Source organism: Schistocerca serialis, chromosome 6 (assembly GCF_023864345.2).
Source record: "Schistocerca serialis cubense isolate TAMUIC-IGC-003099 chromosome 6, iqSchSeri2.2, whole genome shotgun sequence".
NCBI classification, from domain to species: Eukaryota; Metazoa; Arthropoda; class Insecta; order Orthoptera; family Acrididae; genus Schistocerca; species Schistocerca serialis.
The window spans coordinates 439,239,952-439,259,670 of record NC_064643.1 but is presented as its reverse complement, the minus strand read 5'-3'; the positions used below and the strand labels follow the sequence as shown (position 1 = coordinate 439,259,670).

General features: G+C 46.0%; 1 long non-coding RNA gene across 1 annotated transcript in view; it reads right to left on the bottom strand.

The window, feature by feature from the left end:
- Window positions 1-2,874: 2,874 nt before the first annotated feature.
- The window catches only part of LOC126484641 (uncharacterized), a 65,100-nt gene continuing 48,255 nt past the window's right edge, over window positions 2,875-19,719 (bottom strand). The window contains exon 3 of the long non-coding RNA XR_007587897.1: window positions 2,875-3,011. This is a non-coding gene — a long non-coding RNA (uncharacterized LOC126484641). The remainder of the gene's footprint in view (window positions 3,012-19,719) is intronic.

Here is a 19,719-nt window from a genome sequence, read left to right as displayed (position 1 = left end):
TTCACAATGAAGAGCCGGAATGGCAAATAAACTTTAGATCTTTGTTCCTTTTTAGGCAGAGAGTCTGCTTGCTTTCCGATAAAATCGAAGATCAGTATAGTTTCCAACTGGTGTTTATGCAGCCAGCAATTTCCAACTAAGTAATATAAAGCGTATAAGGTACGGTACGTCAATTGTTGTGTGACTTTTAAAGGGATTTTTTCAGTTAGTTCGCCTTGTGTTTAGTTTCTATCATTTTCAAATGAAAATTAAATGCACTTTTAAACAAATTTTTGTCACTGAATGGACTGACTTTACACAACACTGTCTACCACGTGGTCTAGTATTCAGTGTCGCTGGCTATAGACCGCGGGATCGCGGGTTCGATGCCCGCCCGAATCAGAGATTTTCTTCGCTCGGGGACACGGTGTTTGAGTGGTCCTAACCGTTTCATCCCATCCTCATCGACGCGCAAGACGCCGAAGTGGCGTCAGATACATTGACGGAAAAAAATCGTAACGCCAAAAAATAATTAATGTACGGTAATGAAATTTCGGGAATACTTTTGTCTAGTAATATATTTAAGTGATTAACATCGCAAATATGAAATGGTGATACATTAATAACCGATGCAACCGCTAGAATGTTGGCTGCAAACATGCAGAAGTGCGTGCATTGTGTTGTACAGGTGGCGGAAGTCAGTTTATGGGATGGAGTTCCATGGCTGTAGCCTTTGGTCAGTTAATGCTGTTTGTGGATGACGCTGGAATTGCCGTCCGATGATGTCCCATATGCGGTCGACTGGAGACAGATCTGGCTGTCGAGCAGGTAAAGGCAACATCTCGACATTCCGTACAGCGTTGTAAGTTACTACTGCGGTATATAGACAAGCGTTATCCTGTTGGAAAACACCTATTGGAAAGCTCTTCATCAGTGGCAGCACTACAGATCGAATCATCAGATAGTCATACAGCTTTGCAGTCAGGATGGGTGGGATTGCCACGAGGTTGCTCCTACTGTCATACGAAATCCATCTCAGACCAAACGTCCAGTGTGTCTAGCACGAAGGTTGCTTGCGGGCCTCCAACTAGCCTCCTTCTAGTCAGCACACGACCATCATTGGTACTGAGGCAGACCTCCATCTGCCCTCCAAATAAATCTCGCTTGACACGACACGACACGACACGACCATCATTGGTACTGAGGCAGACCTCCATCTGCCCTCCAAATAAATCTCGCTTGACACGACTGAAGCCGCAAATGTCTGTGGTTTGGAGTCAGTGGAATGCACGCTAAAGGGCGACTGCCACGGAGCTGTGCTTGAAGCATCCGTTTGTAACCTTACGTTGTGTCAGTGTGGTGCCAACCGCTCCTCAAATTGCTGCTGCAAGTGCAGTACGATGCGCCAGAGCCATACGCCGAATACGATGGTCTTCCCTCTCGGTAGTCCGAAGGCCGATTTTCTTGTGACCGTACATTCTCGTGACCATCACTGCCAGCAGTCATGTACGCTCTTGCCAAGTATTTCTGCAATGTCGCAGAAAGAAAGAGCAGCTTCTCGTAGCCCTATTACACGTCCTCGTTGAAGCTCAGTGAGGTGTTGATTTTGGCGTCTTTGTCGCTTTAAAGGCATTCTTGACTAACATCAACTCACCACGTCTAATCTTAAAGGTAACTAATGCTAATGACCAGTACAGCGTGTATTTAAAGTAGATCTGATTTGCGTCTTCACAATGGGGCTACTAGCGTCGCACTTATGCCACTCGCCAGAAATTTAAATAGACGTCGTATTTCACATGTAGAAACACGCTTACTAACTTTCGTTTATGTCGCACAGCTCCTTGGTGTTGCGATTTTTTCCCCATCACTGTAGAAGGACTTGCACCAGGCGGCCTAACAACCCCAGTCATCAGAACATTAGTAATCAGAATCACAATGAAACAAGTAAAAGGAAACAGGAAGTTACAGAAGTTTCATGTAATGATATACTACAGGAGGCTGCGACAGTATTTACAAATCAACTCCAACGTCTCTTCAAGGTGTTACTGTCTGGAGAATGGAAACTTTAAATATGGTCCCTCTTCATGATTTTGAACCGTAGCACATCGCTTCCCAGATTTGGGCTTCACACACAGCATTAGTTTCAGGTCAATCGAGAAATCTGCGTTTCAAGAACTGAGAAAGTTGACAGCGAGAGTTGGAATACGTCAGCCCTTATTTGACCACTTGGCGCAGCCCCAACTTAATGTGAAGGGCGTAACTTGAAGCGCAAAAGTTTTTTTTTTCTTCTGATAGTTTCTCAGATTGTTCTCATAAACTGAAATGACTTCCTTGAACCATCGTGTTTACTATCTATTGTTACATCGTTTACGCACATTGCCACAACAGACTCTTGAAACATGTACCATTTGCTGACGTTACTTAGATTTTTTAGGAATGAGCTGACGATACATAGACAGTTGACATCTATGTTACTCAGTGTTATGGGTACCGCTGGACGCCGAACTACATTTTGCTTTTAACTTTGATCAATTGTAGACCAGGAAAAAATCACGCTGCAGTGTAACACTGAAATTTCGAGGTCCCTATTTGTGAAAATTCATAGCACTGCCAGATAACTTAAGATTCTGTTGGTCCTTATCTTTTTAGACCAACGCAGCAGCACAGCAATCGGTTTATTCGTCCGCTATATCAATGAAAAAAGAGGTAGGAGCGACAATCAACAACTATTGTACCACAGTTTTTAGCAGGAACGTGTATCTTAAAGGCAATTTCTTCAGTTGACTGAAAATGTTGATCGTAGAAATTGAACACATCTTAGGAAGTATAGTATTTCAACTGTTTTGGAAATGAATATGAGAACAAAGATCAAACTGGATCGTCTTTATTGAATACTTATGTTTATTTTAGCTCTCTGGCCCATAAATCTGGCTGCTTTTTTCTCAACAGCGAATCATTTTTACTGCAGTAATCCAGAACTGTTACGTCCTCAGAAGTGATTCTTCCCGCTGTCAGGTCACCTTTTACAGCACCTAAAAAGAAAAAAAAGGAATCAGTAAAGTACTTGTGAGATCTTAATCCAATATGTTTCAATTTTTTTTAAGGAACATTGCCATTTGACTGTGCGTTACTATATTTATCTTCGGTGCTATCGAGATTTTGGCTTTATTCCACTATCAAGCACAATGCTAAAAGTTGTTAGATCATTGTTACGTCATGTCTGTTGGGGTAGTCCAAAGCAAGTTTACCCACTTTGGACTGACATGACAGACATGATATCTTTTAGCATTATACTTGAGAGTGGGATCAAAGCCGAAATCTTGGTAGTACAGAAGATAAATGTAGTAATACAGTCAAATGGCGGTTTACCCTTTCAAAGAATATCGCGTGACTGTGGCTCGACGGCATCGAAAATTTTTTATGTTTAAATGTTTTATCTGCGTTACCACAACCACAGACCAACAGCGAGGAAGGATATATTCTAATTTGCGGTAAACCGCCAATGCCCTTCGATAATTAATCTGTATCGGTACGTAGATGCCCAATGAAGACTGTAAACTACGATTTGTTACGCAAGGATTTGTTTTTATTAACGCTAAATTATGGCCCTTCAGATACCAGAAAGTGGTGGAACAGTGACTTTGTAATTTAATTTTGTGACCAGGCGAGATATGTATAAATATTCCATTGTGTATTGTAAATCCCCACAAAAACGAGTGCTGTAGTTGCGCTGAAGTACAACAAGAACATGTTTAATAACATCCTATCACAGACAAATCATCGCAAGAACATGAAACAGTTACATGTAATTAAGGCTGGCAGAGATTCAAGACAAGGAACCAATAAAACTGGTACACCTGTCTAATATCGTGTAGGGCACCCGCAAGCACGTAGAAGTGCCGCAACATGACGTGGCCTGGGCTCGAATAATGTCTCAAGTAGTGCTGGAGGGAACTGACACCATCAGTCCGGCAGGGCTGGCCATCAATCCGCAACAGTGGGTGGAGATCTCTTTAACAGCAGGTTGCAAGGCATCCCAGATACGCTCAATAATGTTCATGTCTGGGGAGTGTGGTGGCCAGCGGAAGTGTTTAAACTCAGATGAGTGCTCCTGGAACCACTCTGTAGCAGTTCTGGGCGTTTGGCGTGTCGCATTGTCCTGCTGGAATTGCCCAATGGACGTGAATGGATGCAGGTGATCAGACAGGATGCTTATGTATGTGTCACCCGTCAGAGACGTATCTAGACGTATAAGGGGTCCCGTATAACTCCAACTGCACACGCCCCACACCATTACAGAGCCTCCACCAGCTTGAACAGCCCCTGCTGATGTGCAGGGTCCATGGAGTCACGAGGTTGTCTCCATACCCCGTACACGCCATCCGCTCGATACAATTTGAAACGGGACTCGTCTGACCAGGTAACATGTTTGCAGTCATCGACGGTCCAATGTCAGTGATGACGGGCCCAAGTGAGGCGTAACGATTTGTGACATGCAGTCATCAAGGGTGCACGGTGGGCTTTTGGCTCCGAAAGCCCACGTCGAAGATGTTTCGTTGAATGGCTCGCACGCTGCCACTTGTTCATGGCCCAACACTGAAATTTGCAGCAGTTTGCGGAAGAGTTGCACTTTTGTCACGTTGAACGATTCTTTTCAGTCGTCGTTAGTCCCGTTCTTGCAGAATCTATTTCCGGCCGCAGCGATGTTGAAGATCTGATGTTTTATCGGATTCCTGATATTCACAGTACACTTGTGAAATGACCGTAAGGGAAAACCCCCACTTCATTATTACCTCAGAGATGCTTCGTCCCATTGCTCTTGCGCCGACTATAACACCACATTCAGTCTCTCTTAAATCTTGATAATGTAAAGGGAAAACTCCCACTTCATTATTACCTCAGAGATGCTTCGTCCCATTGCTCTTGCGCCGACTATAACACCACATTCAGTCTCTCTTAAATCTTGATAACGTGCCATTGGAGTTCTCACGGAAAGGACAGGTACTTTATTTCAGTTTCTATAGTCATGTATCACATCACCAACAGCTTTAATCTTGGCACAATTCAGTGCACCTTTAACCCACACGGACACAGACTGTGATTCATTTACTTTACGACGATTCCTTGTCCCGAGAACCAACGGCATTCTAGGTATATAGTAAGATGAACCACGATCTCTGGCTCAAATTGGTTCAAATGGCTCTGAGCACTATGCGACTTAACTTCTGAGGTCATCAGTCGCCTAGAACTGAGAACTAATTAAACCTAACTAAGCTAAGGACATCACACACATCCATGCCCGAGGCAGGATTCGAACCTGCGACCGTAGCGGTCGCTCGGTTCCAGACTGTAGCGCCAAAAACCGCACGGCCACTCCGGCCGGTCACGATCTCTGTTATACACTTCACATATCTGAAATGTACGATAAGCAATAACTTATCGGCTGTTAGAAGTCTCCACCCCTGATACAGTCTCCACTTTACCACCACGAACTAGTGCCACAGTAACCTAACCATTACCATGTGCACTAGCATCAGCATTAGTAAGTGTAAAATTCAATTCGCATCCACAAAACACTGAAGGACCATGAAGAATAATTTGCGAACCTACTCCGCTCTTCGTAGTAATAGATATATTGTCAATAGCTTTATACACTGTAAGGAAGGACAAGGAATCGTCGTAAAGTAAATGAATCAGAATCTCTGTTCGTGTGTGTTAAAGGTGCAATGAATTAGGCCAAAATTAAAGTTGTTGGTGACGTGACACTTTACTATAGAAACTGAAATAAAGTACCTGTCCTTTCCATGAGAAAATAAAAAATAATAATAAATATTACATGATAGCAAAAAAGAAACCTATTGGGTCGTAGTAAATGACCCATCCCAAGTCATCCAGATACTGATTCACCAACAGACCCTGACATCTCAGAGAAACCATGGCAATGGGGGGAGCTGTGCTCCCATCTTTGATTTTTTATATATATATATATATGTATATATATATATATATATATATATATATATATATATATATATATATATATATATACTCCTGGAAATTGAAATAAGAACACCGTGAATTCATTGTCCCAGGAAGGGGAAACTTTATTGACACATTCCTGGGGTCAGATACATCACATGATCACACTGACAGAACCACAGGCACAGAGACACAGGCAACAGAGTATGCACAATGTCGGCACTAGTACAGTGTATATCCACCTTTCGCAGCACTGCAGGCTGCTATTCTCCCATGGAGACGATCGTAGAGATGCTGGATGTAATCCTGTGGAACGGCTTGCCATGCCATTTCCACCTGGCGCCTCAGTTGGACCAGCGTTCGTGCTGGACGTGCAGACCGCGTGAGACGACGCTTCATCCAGTCCCAAACATGCTCAATGGGGGACAGATCCGGAGATCTTGCTGGCCAGGGTAGTTGACTTACACCTTCTAGAGCACGTTGGGTGGCACGGGATACATGCGGACGTGCATTGTCCTGTTGGAACAGCAAGTTCCCTTGCGGTCTAGGAATGGTGGAACGATGGGTTCGATGACGGTTTGGATGTACCGTGCACTATTCAGTTTCCCCTCGACGATCACCAATGGTGTACGGCCAGTGTAGGAGATCGCTCCCCACACCATGATGCCGGGTGTTGGCCCTGTGTGCCTCGGTCGTATGCAGTCCTGATTGTGGCGCTCACCTGCACGGCGCCAAACACGCATACGACCATCATTGGCACCAAGGCAGAAGCGACTCTCATCGCCGAAGACGACACGTCTCCATTCGTCCCTCCATTCACGCCTGTCGCGACACCACTGGAGGCGGGCTGCACGATGTTGGGGCGTGAGCGGAAGACGGCCTAATGGTGTGCGGGACCGTAGCCCAGTCTCATGGAGACGGTTGCGAATGGTCCTCGCCGATACCCCAGGAGCAACAGTGTCCCTAATTTGCTGGGAAGTGGCGGTGCGGTCCCCTACGGCACTGCGTAGGATCCTACGGTCTTGGCGTGCATCCGTGCGTCGCTGCGGTCCGGTCCCAGGTCGACGGGCACGTGCACCTTCCGCCGACCACTGGCGACAACATCGATGTACTGTGGAGACCTCACGCCCCACGCGTTGAGCAATTCGGCGGTACATCCACCCGGCCTCCCGCATGGCCACTATACGCCCTCGCTCAAAGTCCGTCAACTGCACATACGGTTCACGTCCACGCTGTCGCGGCATGCTACCAGTGTTGAAGACTGCGATGGAGCTCCGTATGCCACGGCAAACTGGCTGACACTGACGGCGGCGGTGCACAAATGCTGCGCAGCTAGCGCCATTCGACGGCCAACACCGCGGTTCCTGGTGTGTCCGCTGTGCCGTGCGTGTGATCATTGCTTGTACAGCCCTCTCGCAGTGTCCGGAGCAAGTATGGTGGGTCTGACACACCGGTGTCAATGTGTTCTTTTTTCCATTTCCAGGAGTATATATATATATATATATATATATATATATATATATATATACATTCATTTGCTGCCAGTTGCTACAATACATATCTTCGATATGCTAGTGTACTATGTGCGGCGCTCTAGGTACTTTACGTTGCCCACTGGGCGTTCTGGAAATGATCAAAGATATCATCAAAGTAGCAGCAGAAACCGATCTAATAACTGCGCCAGACACTTGTTATCTTATACAGGGTGGTCCATTGATAGTGGCCGGGCCAAATATCTCATGAAATAAGCATCAAACGAAAAAACTACAAAGAACGAAACTCGTCAAGCTTGAAGGGGGAAATCAGATGGCGCTATGGTTGGCCCGCTAGATGGCGCTGCCATATGTCAAACGGATATCAACTGCGTTTTTCTAAATAGAAATCCCCACTTTTTATTACATATTCGTGTAGTACGTAAAGAAATATGAATGTTTTAGTTGGACCACTTTTTTCGCCTTGTGATAGATGGCGCTGCAGTAGTCACAAACGTGTAAGTACGTGGTATCACGTAAAATTCCGCCAGTGCGGACGGTATTTGCTTCGTGATACATTACCCGTCTTAAAATGGACCTTTACCAATTGCGGACCCTTCCTCTCCACTCCCAACCAGTTGCCGCGCCTTTACCGTTGTGTCCCTCCCTCTCTCCATCTCCACACCCTCCACATCTCCTTTCCCAACACAACTTCCACCGTCTACCACTCCCGGATGATGAGCTTCGCCCTGACATCTACCCTTCCTACCAACTCTAACCCCCTCTTCCTGCCTCCTCCTCAGGGCTCCCTCTCCTCCCCCTCCCTCCTTCTCAGCGTATTTCTCCTCCTACTCCTCGTCCATCTCTTGTGCCTTCTTTCGGTGTCTCTGCGCTCCCTCCTGCCCTGTCTTCCCTTTTCCTCTCCCGCCCCATGTGTCTCCTGCCTCTTTGTGAACCCACAGTTGCCCCTCCTCTCTTCCTCCCGCCGCTTCCCCAGCTGCCCCATGCTCTCCCCTCCTTTTCCATCCTCTCTGCCCTTTCCCTCGGCAGGTCCCGCCTGGTAGTTTTACTCTTCGTCGTGTGTGCTCCAAGTGGGTTTTAAGTGTGTTGTCTTCGGAGTGTTTTTACTACTGTGGCCAACTTTTAAACTGTGCATGTGCATCCAGTGTCTTCTCTGTGTTTTAAGAATCGCCAACTGTGTTTTTTAACTTTCTGGTGACTATTTTAACTGTCCCCAATTAACTTCTACATGTCAGTGATTTTTACCTCCATTTTCTCCCCTTACTCTGTTTTATGTTCCCCTTTTTTTACCTCCTTATGTATGTATTATTTTATTCTTGTTTTAGTTGTCATGTCACTCGGCTGAAGAGCGGCGGATTGTGCTGCTGACAGCCCTCCCCTGCCCATATGGGGCAGGGGCATGAAATCACAATAAAGAAAAAAAAAAAAAAAAACAATTGCGGAAAAGGTCGAAATCGTGTTGATGTATGGCTATTGTGATCAAAATGCCCAACGGGCGTGTGCTATGTATGCTGCTCGGTATCCTGGACGACATCATCCAAGTGTCCGGGCCGATCGCCGGATAGTTACGTTATTTAAGGAAACAGGAAGTGTTCAGCCACATGTGAAACGTCAACCACGACCTGCAACAAATGATGATGCCCAAGTAGGTGTTTTATCTGCTGTCACGGCTAATCCGCACATCAGTAGCAGACAAATTGCGCGAGAATCGGGAATCTCAATAACGTCGGTGTTGAGAATGCTTCATCAACATCGATTGCACCAGAAATTGCATGGCGACGACTTTGAACGTGGTGTACAGTTCTGCCACTGGGCACAAGAGAAATTACGGGACAATGACAGATTTTGAAGCGGTATTGAATAGCATATTTCATGACAGGTGGATTGGTCGTCGAAGCACCATACCATGGCCCGCACTTTACACGAAACTGACGTCCCCGGATTTCTTTCTGTGGGGAAAGTTGAAGGATATTTGCTATCGTGATCCACCGACAACGCCTGACAACATGCGTCAGCGCATTGTCAATGCATGTGCGAACATTACGGAAGGCGAACTACTCGCTATTGAGAGGAATGTCGTTACACGTATTGCCAAATGCATTGAGATTGACGGACATCATTTTGAGCATTTATTGCATTAATGTGGTATTTAGAGGTAATCACGCAGTAAAAGCATGCGTTCTCAGAAATGATAAGTTCACAAAGGTACGTGTATCACATTGGAAGAACCGAAATAAAATGTTCAAACGTACCTACGTTCTGTATTTTAATTTAAAAAACCTACCTGTTACCAACTGTTCGTCTAAAATTGTGAGCCATATGTTTGTGACTATTACAGCGCCATCTATCACAAAACGAAAAAAATGGTCCAACTAAAACATTCTTATTTCTTTACGTACTACACGAATATGTAATAAAAATGGGGGTTCCTATTTAAAAAACGTAGTTGATATCCGTTTGACCTATGGCAGCGCCATCTAGCGGGCCAACCATAGCCCATCTTGTTTTCCCCTTTCAAGCTAGACGAGTTTCGTTCTTTGTAGTTTTTTTGTTTGACGCTTATTTCGTGAGATATTTGGCCCGGTCACGATCAATTGACCACCCTGTATATTCGTTGTCGACCGCACTGCCGCATTCTGGCTGTTTACATATCTCTTTATTTGAAAACGCATACCTGTACCAGTTTCTTTGGCGCTTCATTGTATATATGAGGGGCCAGGTACAGGTATTTTTGGGATGAGAATGTAGCAGTCTCACACTTATAGAATCCTCACATCTCACCTGCCGTGTTCTGTCGAGAGCATAGAGGCAAAAACACCTGTAGCTTTCACAGAGCGGAGTAGTGCCCACTAGTACATCGGTCTCCTACCGGCAGACTGCCGCCGTCTTCTCTGCATTTTCCGCCCAAGGCTTACTGTTGCCCGTCTCCCGGGACCTTTAGCGTGCGTTACAGCGCCCTCATCGCAGAAAAATGCTTTATGAACGCGGGAGCGGTGATCATCTCGTGCAGAATTCCAGCGACTGAGTTACCTGATGTCAGAATTATGTCGGCTTCGGCTCACGACGGGCGTCCACTCAGTGTGTTCAGTGCACGCGGCAGCCTTCGGCGTCACCTTTTACAACCTGCGTTAAGTTAATCGTGTCCTTCGGCCCGCTTTGATCTGCTGTCTTGTCTGTGAAACTGCGAGTCCAGTCAAACATAATTCTCAAGAAATAAAACGCCTACAAGTACTTCATGTATTAGCAATCGCTATCGGATAAGCTTTCATAAAAATAAAGGACTAAGCTATTTTCGAATCAAATTAATTCGATCTACAAATCATTATATATAATTTGCATCTTAGACATCGATAATGTGAAAGTCGACGAAACCCTCAGTTCCACCATCTTTCAGATTTTATGGTTTTTAACACATTCCTCCTGATAAAAGGCGAATCGTACAGAATAAGAATTAAAACAAATTTCTGTGAGGAGTTACTATGAGTGTCGAACCAATTTTTCCACACGCTGTAACCGAAAACTAAGTGAAAAACGTTGCACAAACATATATCAAATATTATAGCTCGAGAGAGAAGAAAAAAAGAATAACTGATAAGATACTAAAGACGACAGAAATGAGACGTGAGATGAGAAATGGTATTACCAATAAATAAATGGCCGTATATAGTAAAATAAAATGATAATGCAAGATGAGAAAGGAAGAACGGCTAACATCATAGTAGCTAAGACGGACAGCACGTGAGATGAAAACAGCAATCACGAGTAGCCAAATAGAACGAAAAATCAAGAAAGCAGAGGAGCAGTAGTCGACACCAAAATGTGAAGAACTCTGAATAAGAAGACACTATCTGCTGCCCTCATAACATATTCTAGAGCCATTAATACTCAACACGCTCAACGAATAATCGCCCCATGATGTTACATCCTACGACATTAATGGAAGAAGTCAGTCAAAATCGCCCCATGATGTTACATCCTACCACATTAATGGAAGAAGTCAGTCAAAATGACTCAATGCCACGACATATGCATTTGCAAAGTTTACGATTACATATAAAACAAAACTTATTGAACGTACGCGGTTTTGAAGATCCTGTTCAAGCTCTCATCAATGCGCACTCTAACAAATTTTGCAAACTCTCTTTTGTTTATTGATTTCTCCTTATGTAACACTATTGTGGTCAGGTCTAGTGCTGACCAGAATTGAATATACTGCGTTTTATCTAATTTTGATGAAAGTCGAACCAAGACTCGCTGAACATATGCGTCTGCGAAGATCCTGTTAAATGTGCACTCTCACAAACCTTGTAAACTCTGCCTTGATACTGACTTCTCCCGATGCAGCATTCTTAAATGGGACGCGGTCAGGGCTAGTTCTGATCAGAATTGAATATATTGCGTTTTATCTAATTTGGGTGACAGTCGGTTTGAAGAGAACACTTCAATACTTTTTAGCAAAGCTTCTACATCTACATCCATACTACGGAAGCCACCTGACGGTGGCGGAGGGTACCTTGAGTACCTCTATCGGTTCTCACTTCTATTCCAGTCTAGTATTGTTCATGGAAAGAAGGATTGTCGGTATGCTTCTGTGTGGGCACTAATCTTTCTGATTTTATCCTCATGGTCTCTTCGGGAGATATACGTAGGAGGGAGCAATATACTGCTTGACTGTTCGGTGAAGGTATGTTCTCGAAACTTCAACAAAAGCCAATACCGAGCTACTGAGCGTCTCTCCTGCAGAGTCTTCCACTGGAGTTTATCTATCATCTCCGTAACGCTTTCGCGATTACTAAATGATCCTGTAACGAAGCGCGCTGCTCTCCGTTGGATCTTCTCTACCTCTTCTATCAACCCTATCTGGTACGGATTCCACACTGCTGAGCAGTATTCAAGCAGTGGGCGAACAAGCGTACTGTAACCTACTTCCTTTGTTTTCGGATTGCATTTCCTTAGGATTCTTTCAATGAATCTTAGTCTAGCGTCTGCTTTACGGACGATCAACTTTATATGATCATTTCATTTTAAATCACTCCTAATGCGTACTTCCAGATAATTTATGGAATTTACTGCTTCCAGTTGCTGACCTGCTATTTTGTAGGATAAGGGATCTATCTTTCTATGTATTCGCAGCACATTACACTTGTCTACATTGAGATTCAATTGCCATTCCCTGCACCATGCGTCAATTCGCTGCAGATCCTCCTGCATTTCAGTACAATTTTCCATTGGTACAACCTCTCGATATACCACAGCATCATCCGCAAAAAGCCTCGGTGAACTTCCGATGTCATCCACAAGGTCATTTATGTATATTGTGAATAGCAACGGTCCTATGACACTCCCCTGTGGCACACCTGAAATCACTCTTACTTCGGAAGACTTCTCTCCATTGAGAATGCCATGCTGCGTTCTGTTATCTAGGAACTCTTCAATCCAATCATACAATTGGTCTGATAGTCCATATGCTCTTACTTTGTTCATTAAACGACTGTGGGGAACTGTATCAAACGCCTTGCGGAAGTCAAGAAACACGGCATCTACCTGGGAACCCGTGTCTATGGCCCTCTGAGTCTCGTGAACGAATAGCGCGAGCTGGGTTTCACACGACCATCTTTTTCTAAACCCATGCTGATTCCTACAGAATAGATTTCTAGTCTCCAGAAAAGTCATTATACTCGAACATAATACGTGTTCCAAAATTCTACAACTGATCGACGTTGAGATATAGGTCTATAGTTCTCCACATCTGTTCGACGTCCCTTCTTGAATACGGGGATGACCTGTGCCCTTTTCCAATCCTTTGGAACGCTACGCTCTTCTAGAGACCTACGGTACACCGTTCCAAGAAGGGGGGCAAGTTCCTTCGCGTACTCTGTGTAAAATCGAACTGGTATCTCATCAGGTCCAGCGGCCTTTCCTCTTTTGAGCGATTTTAATTGTTTCTCTATCCCTCTGTCGTCTATTTCGATATCTACCATTTTGTCATCTGTGCGACAATCTAGAGAAGGAACTACAGTGCAGTCTTCCTCTGTGAAACAGCTTTGGAAAAAGACATTTAGTATTTCGGCCTTTAGTCTGTCATCCTCTGTTTCAGTACCATTTTGGTCACAGAGTGTCTGGGCATTTTGTTTTGATCCACCTACCGCTTTGACATAAGACCAAAATTTTTTAGGATTTTCTGCCAAGTCGAATTCATTGAACGCCTCTCGCATAGCCCTCCTCACACTACATTTCGCTTCGCGTAATTTTTGTTTGTCTGCAAGGCTTTGGCTATGTTTATGTTTGCTGTGAAGTTCCCTTTGCTTATACTCATCTAACGCGTATTGTACGATGGTTTTGAACTTTGTCCACAGATCCTCAACACTATCTGTACTTGAGACAAAACTTTTGTGTTGAGCCGTCAGGTACTCTGTAATCTGCTTTTCGTCACTTTTGCTAAACAGAAAAATCTTCCTACCTTTTTTAATATTTCTATTTACGGCTGAAATCATCGATGCAGTAACCGCTTTATGATCGCTGATTTCCTGTTCTGTGTTAACTGTTTCAAATAGTTCGGGTCTGTTTGTCACCAGGAGGTCTAATATGTTATCGCCACGAGTCGGTTCTCTGTTTAACTGCTCAAGATAGTTTTCAGATAAACCCCTTAAAAAAATTGCACTAGATTCTTTGTCCGTGCCACCTGATATAAACGTTTGAGTCTCCCAGTCTATATCCGACAAATTAAAATCTCCACCCAGAACTATAACATGGTGGGGAGATCTACTCGAAATATTTTCCAAACTATCCTTCAGGCGCTCAGCCACAACAGCTGCTGAGCCAGGGGGCCCATAGAGACATCCAATTACCACGTCTGAGCCTGCTTTAACCGTGACCTTCACCCAAATTATTTCACATCCGTCAATTTCCTTCGATACTATTGCACTTCTTATCGCTATAAACATGCCTCCCCGTTCAATGTCCAGCCTGTCTCTGCGGTATACATTCCAATCTGAGTTTAGAATTTCATTACTGCTTACGTCTGGTTTCAGCCAACTTTCTGTCCCTAGTACTATATGGGCACTGTGATCGTTTATTAATGAGAGCAGTTCTGGGACCTTTCTATAGACGATCCTGCAGTTTACTATTAGCACATTAATATTGTTATTCCCTGTTGCATTTTGCCTACTCCTACCTTGCCGCGTCTCAGGAGGCGTCTTGTCGAGCCTAGGGAGGGAATTCTCTAGCCTAAAAAAACCCACATGTGCACTCCATACGTACGCCGCTACCCTTGTAGCCGCTTCCGGCGTGTAGTGCACGCCTGACGTATTCAGGGGGACCCTACATTTCTCCACCCGATAGCGGAGGTCGAGAAATTTGCCGCCGACCGGTGTGGCCGTGCGGTTCTAGGCGCTTCAGTCTGGAACCGCGTGACCGCTACGGTCGCAGGTTCGAATCCTGTCTCGGGCTTTGATGTGTGTGATGTCCTTAGGTTAGTTAGGTTTAAGTAGTTCTAGGGGACTGATGACCACAGATGTTAAGTCCCATAGTGCTCAGAGCCCTTTTGAGCCAGAAATTTGCACCCCATATCTCCGCAGAATCGTCTGAGCCTCTGGTTTAAGCCTTCTACTCGGCTCCAAACCAGAGGACCGCGATCGGTTCTGGGAACGATACTACAAATAGTTAGCTCAGATTCCACCCCGCGAGCGAGGCTTTCCGCCTTCACCAATTCCGCCAACCGCCTGTACGAACTGAGGATGACCTCTGAACCCAGACGGCAGGAGTCATTGGTGCCGACATGAGCAACAATTTGCAGTCGGGTGCACCCAGTGCTCTCTATCGCCGCCGGCAGACCCTCCTCCACATCTCGGATGAGACCCCCCGGCAAGCAGACAGAGTGAACACTGGCATTCTTCCCCGACCTTTCCGCTATCTCCCTAAGGGACTCCATCACCCGCCTAACTTTGGCGCTCCCAATAACTAATAAACCCCTCCCCCGTGTGCCTGCTCGGACCTTGCTGAAGGAGCAGCCACACGTCCACTCACAGGCAGGCCGGCCGGCCGAAGTGGCCGTGCGGTTAAAGGCGCTGCAGTCTGGAACCGCAAGACCGCTACGGTCGCAGGTTCGAATCCTGCCTCGGGCGTGGGTGTTTGTGATGTCTTTAGGTTAGTTAGGTTTAACTAGTTCTAAGTTCTAGGGGACTAATGACCTCAGCAGTTGAGTCCCATAGTGCTCAGAGCCATTTGAACCATTTGAACTCACAGGCAGAGCGGGCGATGCCACACGGCTAGCGTCCACACTGACCCTCCGCCTCGTGCGCCGCGAACGCCGCTGAACCCGCCACTCTCCTTGGGGGGAGCGTGGCCCAACCGCGCCCGGTACCCGCGAAGATGTCTCTACAGCAGGGACAGTGGGTGAAGCATGTGACACCTCGGGTGTACCATGCGACGCACCAGACTCCCAACTGCCGCTACACTCCGAGGCAGCAGCCTGAAGACGGCTGACCGCGGCCATCAACATGTTCAGCTGTTCGCGAACAGTGGCCAGCTCCTCCTGCGTCCGTACACAGCAGTCACACATCCTATCCATCCTAAGAAATCAGTTTACTGTAGAGAGTTAATCAACTTTTAACTAGACTCCTAATAGCTGACTAAACTGTGGTTACTAGACACTTCTTGTTGAAAACAATGAAAATAGGCACTACCTGTCTCTGGACTGTATTCAAAACAAACGCTAGCACTACTGGCACTACAGCTGACTAAAGGGACTCTCTGACTGTGTTCAAAACAAACACGAAATCTACGGAACACTATTACTAACACTCGACAATTAAAGCTTCCTAAAAGCAAAAACACACGGAAGAAGAAGTGACAAGGAAGAAAAATACAGGTAATACTTAAATTAACGAAGCTCGCTGCACAGCAGATGTGAAGCAGACGGCAGTTACGACGACACTGACGCTTCAGCTTCAGCTACAAGTTAATAGTTTTTACCAAAATTACATTTGTCTTTCCTAGTATTGACTTCATTCCGTTGGTCTCGATTATAATGCTCGCATCATCAGGAAATTTATGACAGAAGATGATTTGCACACAGGCTGTTAGGGATATAAGTGCAGATATTATTATTGGTGACTGAGGGCTGTGTACTGAACAACACTACATCGGTATTTACTTCATTTGCAGACTAATAATGATACACTCCTGGAAATGGAAAAAAGAACATATTGACACCGGTGTGTCAGACCCACCATACTTGCTCCGGACACTGCGAGAGGGCTGTACAAGCAATGATCACACGCACGGCACAGCGGACACACCAGGAACCGCGGTGTTGGCCGTCGAATGGCGCTAGCTGCGCAGCATTTGTGCACCGCCGCCGTCATTTTCAGCCAGTTTGGCGTGGCATACGGAGCTCCATCGCAGTCTTTAACACTGGTAGCATGCCGCGACAGCGTGGACGTGAACCGTATGTGCAGTTGACGGACTTTGAGCGAGGGCGTATAGTGGGCATGCGGGAGGCCGGGTGGACGTACCACCGAATTGCTCAACACGTGGGGCGTGAGGTCTCCACAGTACATCGATGTTGTCGCCAGTGGTCGGCGGAAGGTGCACGTGCCCGTCGACCTGGGACCGGACCGCAGCGACGCACGGATGCACGCCAAGACCGTAGGATCCTACGCAGTGCCGTAGGGGACCGCACCGCCACTTCCCAGCAAATTAGGGACACTGTTGCTCCTGGGGTATCGGCGAGGACCATTCGCAACCGTCTCCATGAAGCTGGGCTACGGTCCCGCACGCCGTTAGGCCGTCTTCCGCTCACGCCCCAACATCGTGCAGCCCGCCTCCAGTGGTTCAAATGGTTCAAATGGCTCTGAGCGCTATGGGACTCAACTGCTGAGGTAATTAGTCCCCTAGAACTTAGAACTAGTTAAACCTAACTAACCTAAGGACATCACAAACATCCATGCCCGATGCAGGATTCGAACCTGCGACCGTAGCGGTCTTGCGGTTTCAGACTGCAGCGCCTTTAACCGCACGGCCACTACGGCCGGAGCCTCCAGTGGTGTCGCGACAGGCGTGAATGGAGGGACGAATGGAGACGTGTCGTCTTCAGCGATGAGAGTCGCTTCTGCCTTGGTGCCAATGATGGTCGTATGCGTGTTTGGCGCCGTGCAGGTGAGCGCCACAATCAGGACTGCATACGACCGAGGCACACAGGGCCAACACCCGGCATCATGGTGTGGGGAGCGATCTCCTACACTGGCCGTACACCACTGGTGATCGTCGAGGGGACACTGAATAGTGCACGGTATATCCAAACCGTCATCGAACCCATCGTTCTACCATTCCTAGACCGGCAAGGGAACTTGCTGTTCCAACAGGACAATGCACATCCGCATGTATCCCGTGCCACCCAACGTGCTCTAGAAGGTGTAAGTCAACTACCCTGGCCAGCAAGATCTCCGGATCTGTCCCCCATTGAGCATGTTTGGGACTGGATGAAGCGTCGTCTCACGCGGTCTGCACGTCCAGCACGAACGCTGGTCCAACTGAGGCGCCAGGTGGAAATGGCATGGCAAGCCGTTCCACAGGACTACATCCAGCATCTCTACGATCGTCTCCATGGGAGAATAGCAGCCTGCATTGCTGCGAAAGGTGGATATACACTGTACTAGTGCCGACATTGTGCATGCTCTGTTGCCTGTGTCTATGTGCCTGTGGTTCTGTCAGTGTGATCATGTGATGTATCTGACCCCAGGAATGTGTCAATAAAGTTTCCCCTTCCTGGAACAATGAATTCACGGTGTTCTTATTTCAATTTCCAGGAGTGTATATGTTGGGAATCATATGGTTTTAGCTTAGTACCTCCACGTAGACGTGGCAAGAGCAAACCATGAAAACGTACTTTGGCCGGGCAGCACGTCCGGTGCTGAAGTGTGCACAGGTGGACGCAAAAAGATTTGTCTGTACTGACATGTGTAGTGTACTTAGTGGTGCAGTTACGACCGTGCAGAAAACATCAGGTGGTAATTTATTTCACGTTTTTGCAGGAAGAGTGTTAGACACAGAGAAAAAAAACAACTAAGACACTGAAGTGGGTACATAGTAAGGTACCAGTGACCACAAGAGTTACACTTATACTCTTAACACCACTTATAACAGGAGTGAACTTAATTTATTTATTTTTTATTTATCGTATGATCATACAGAGCTTGGATCAAATACATAATTTTAAGAGTATACAGCGTAAGAAATGACAAGCAAAATACAGGTACAGAATCAAATGTCGGAAGTATTATACTAAATTATGTACACATTACACATGTTCTTAGATTTCTAAGTCCAATCTGTTGATGCAGTTAAGCCCTTCAGGTGATGCATGGTGGATATCATTTATAGATTCCCCGAAGGCTCGTTTCGGGCTTTCACCAACAATGTGATTTATTGTGTGCAGGGCAGCTCCACATTCACAATCTGGAGATGTTGCCCAGCCCCATTTATGCTTTAGATATCTGCAGTTCCCTTGTCCTGTTCGGATGCGGTTGATGGTTCTCCAGTTGCGTCTGGGGAGTGTGAAACCTGGAACTCGCATGGAAGGCTTTTCAACCAGATGACCGTTGAACACTGACGATTCTTTCCACTGACTTCTCCATACTTCGTTCATGTTAAAGTCGGAGGCTTCAAGATATCGCTCAGCTCGCCAAGGTGGTTTTCTTGATTTCAGACGCTGATGTTCTGCTATTAGTATATCGTTGTGTACGGGTAGCTGGGGATTCTTCTGAATGTTTCTCCAGATCTTCAGGAGAGTATCTGATCTTCGTAGACATGGAGGTTGGATGTTACTTAAAACTGATAGTCATGCAGTTTAAGTGCTACATATGCAGTCTGTGATAAGACGCATTGTCTGGTTGAGTTGCACATCTGCCTTGCTACAGCGAGCACTGCTCATTCAAGTTGAGCTACAGTATTCAGCGACAGAGTATGATAGTGCCAAAGCAGTTGAGCTTAGGGTTTGAGCACTGCAACCCCAGGAGGTACCAGCAAACTTTTGAATGACATTAATACGAGTCTTAACTTTTGTGGCCACGTTGGAGAGATGTTGTCGGGAAGTTAGGGACCTATCGAGTGTTACTCCGAGGTACTTCGGAGTTCTGCAGTACTGTAAGGTTTGTCCTTGGAGTTTAAGTTCTGGTTTATAGGCAGAGTGTCTGTTCCGTAGATGGAATGCTGAAGTAACAGTTTTCTGAAGTATGTGTCCAGGATTTCCATGTCGGCAGTTAATGTG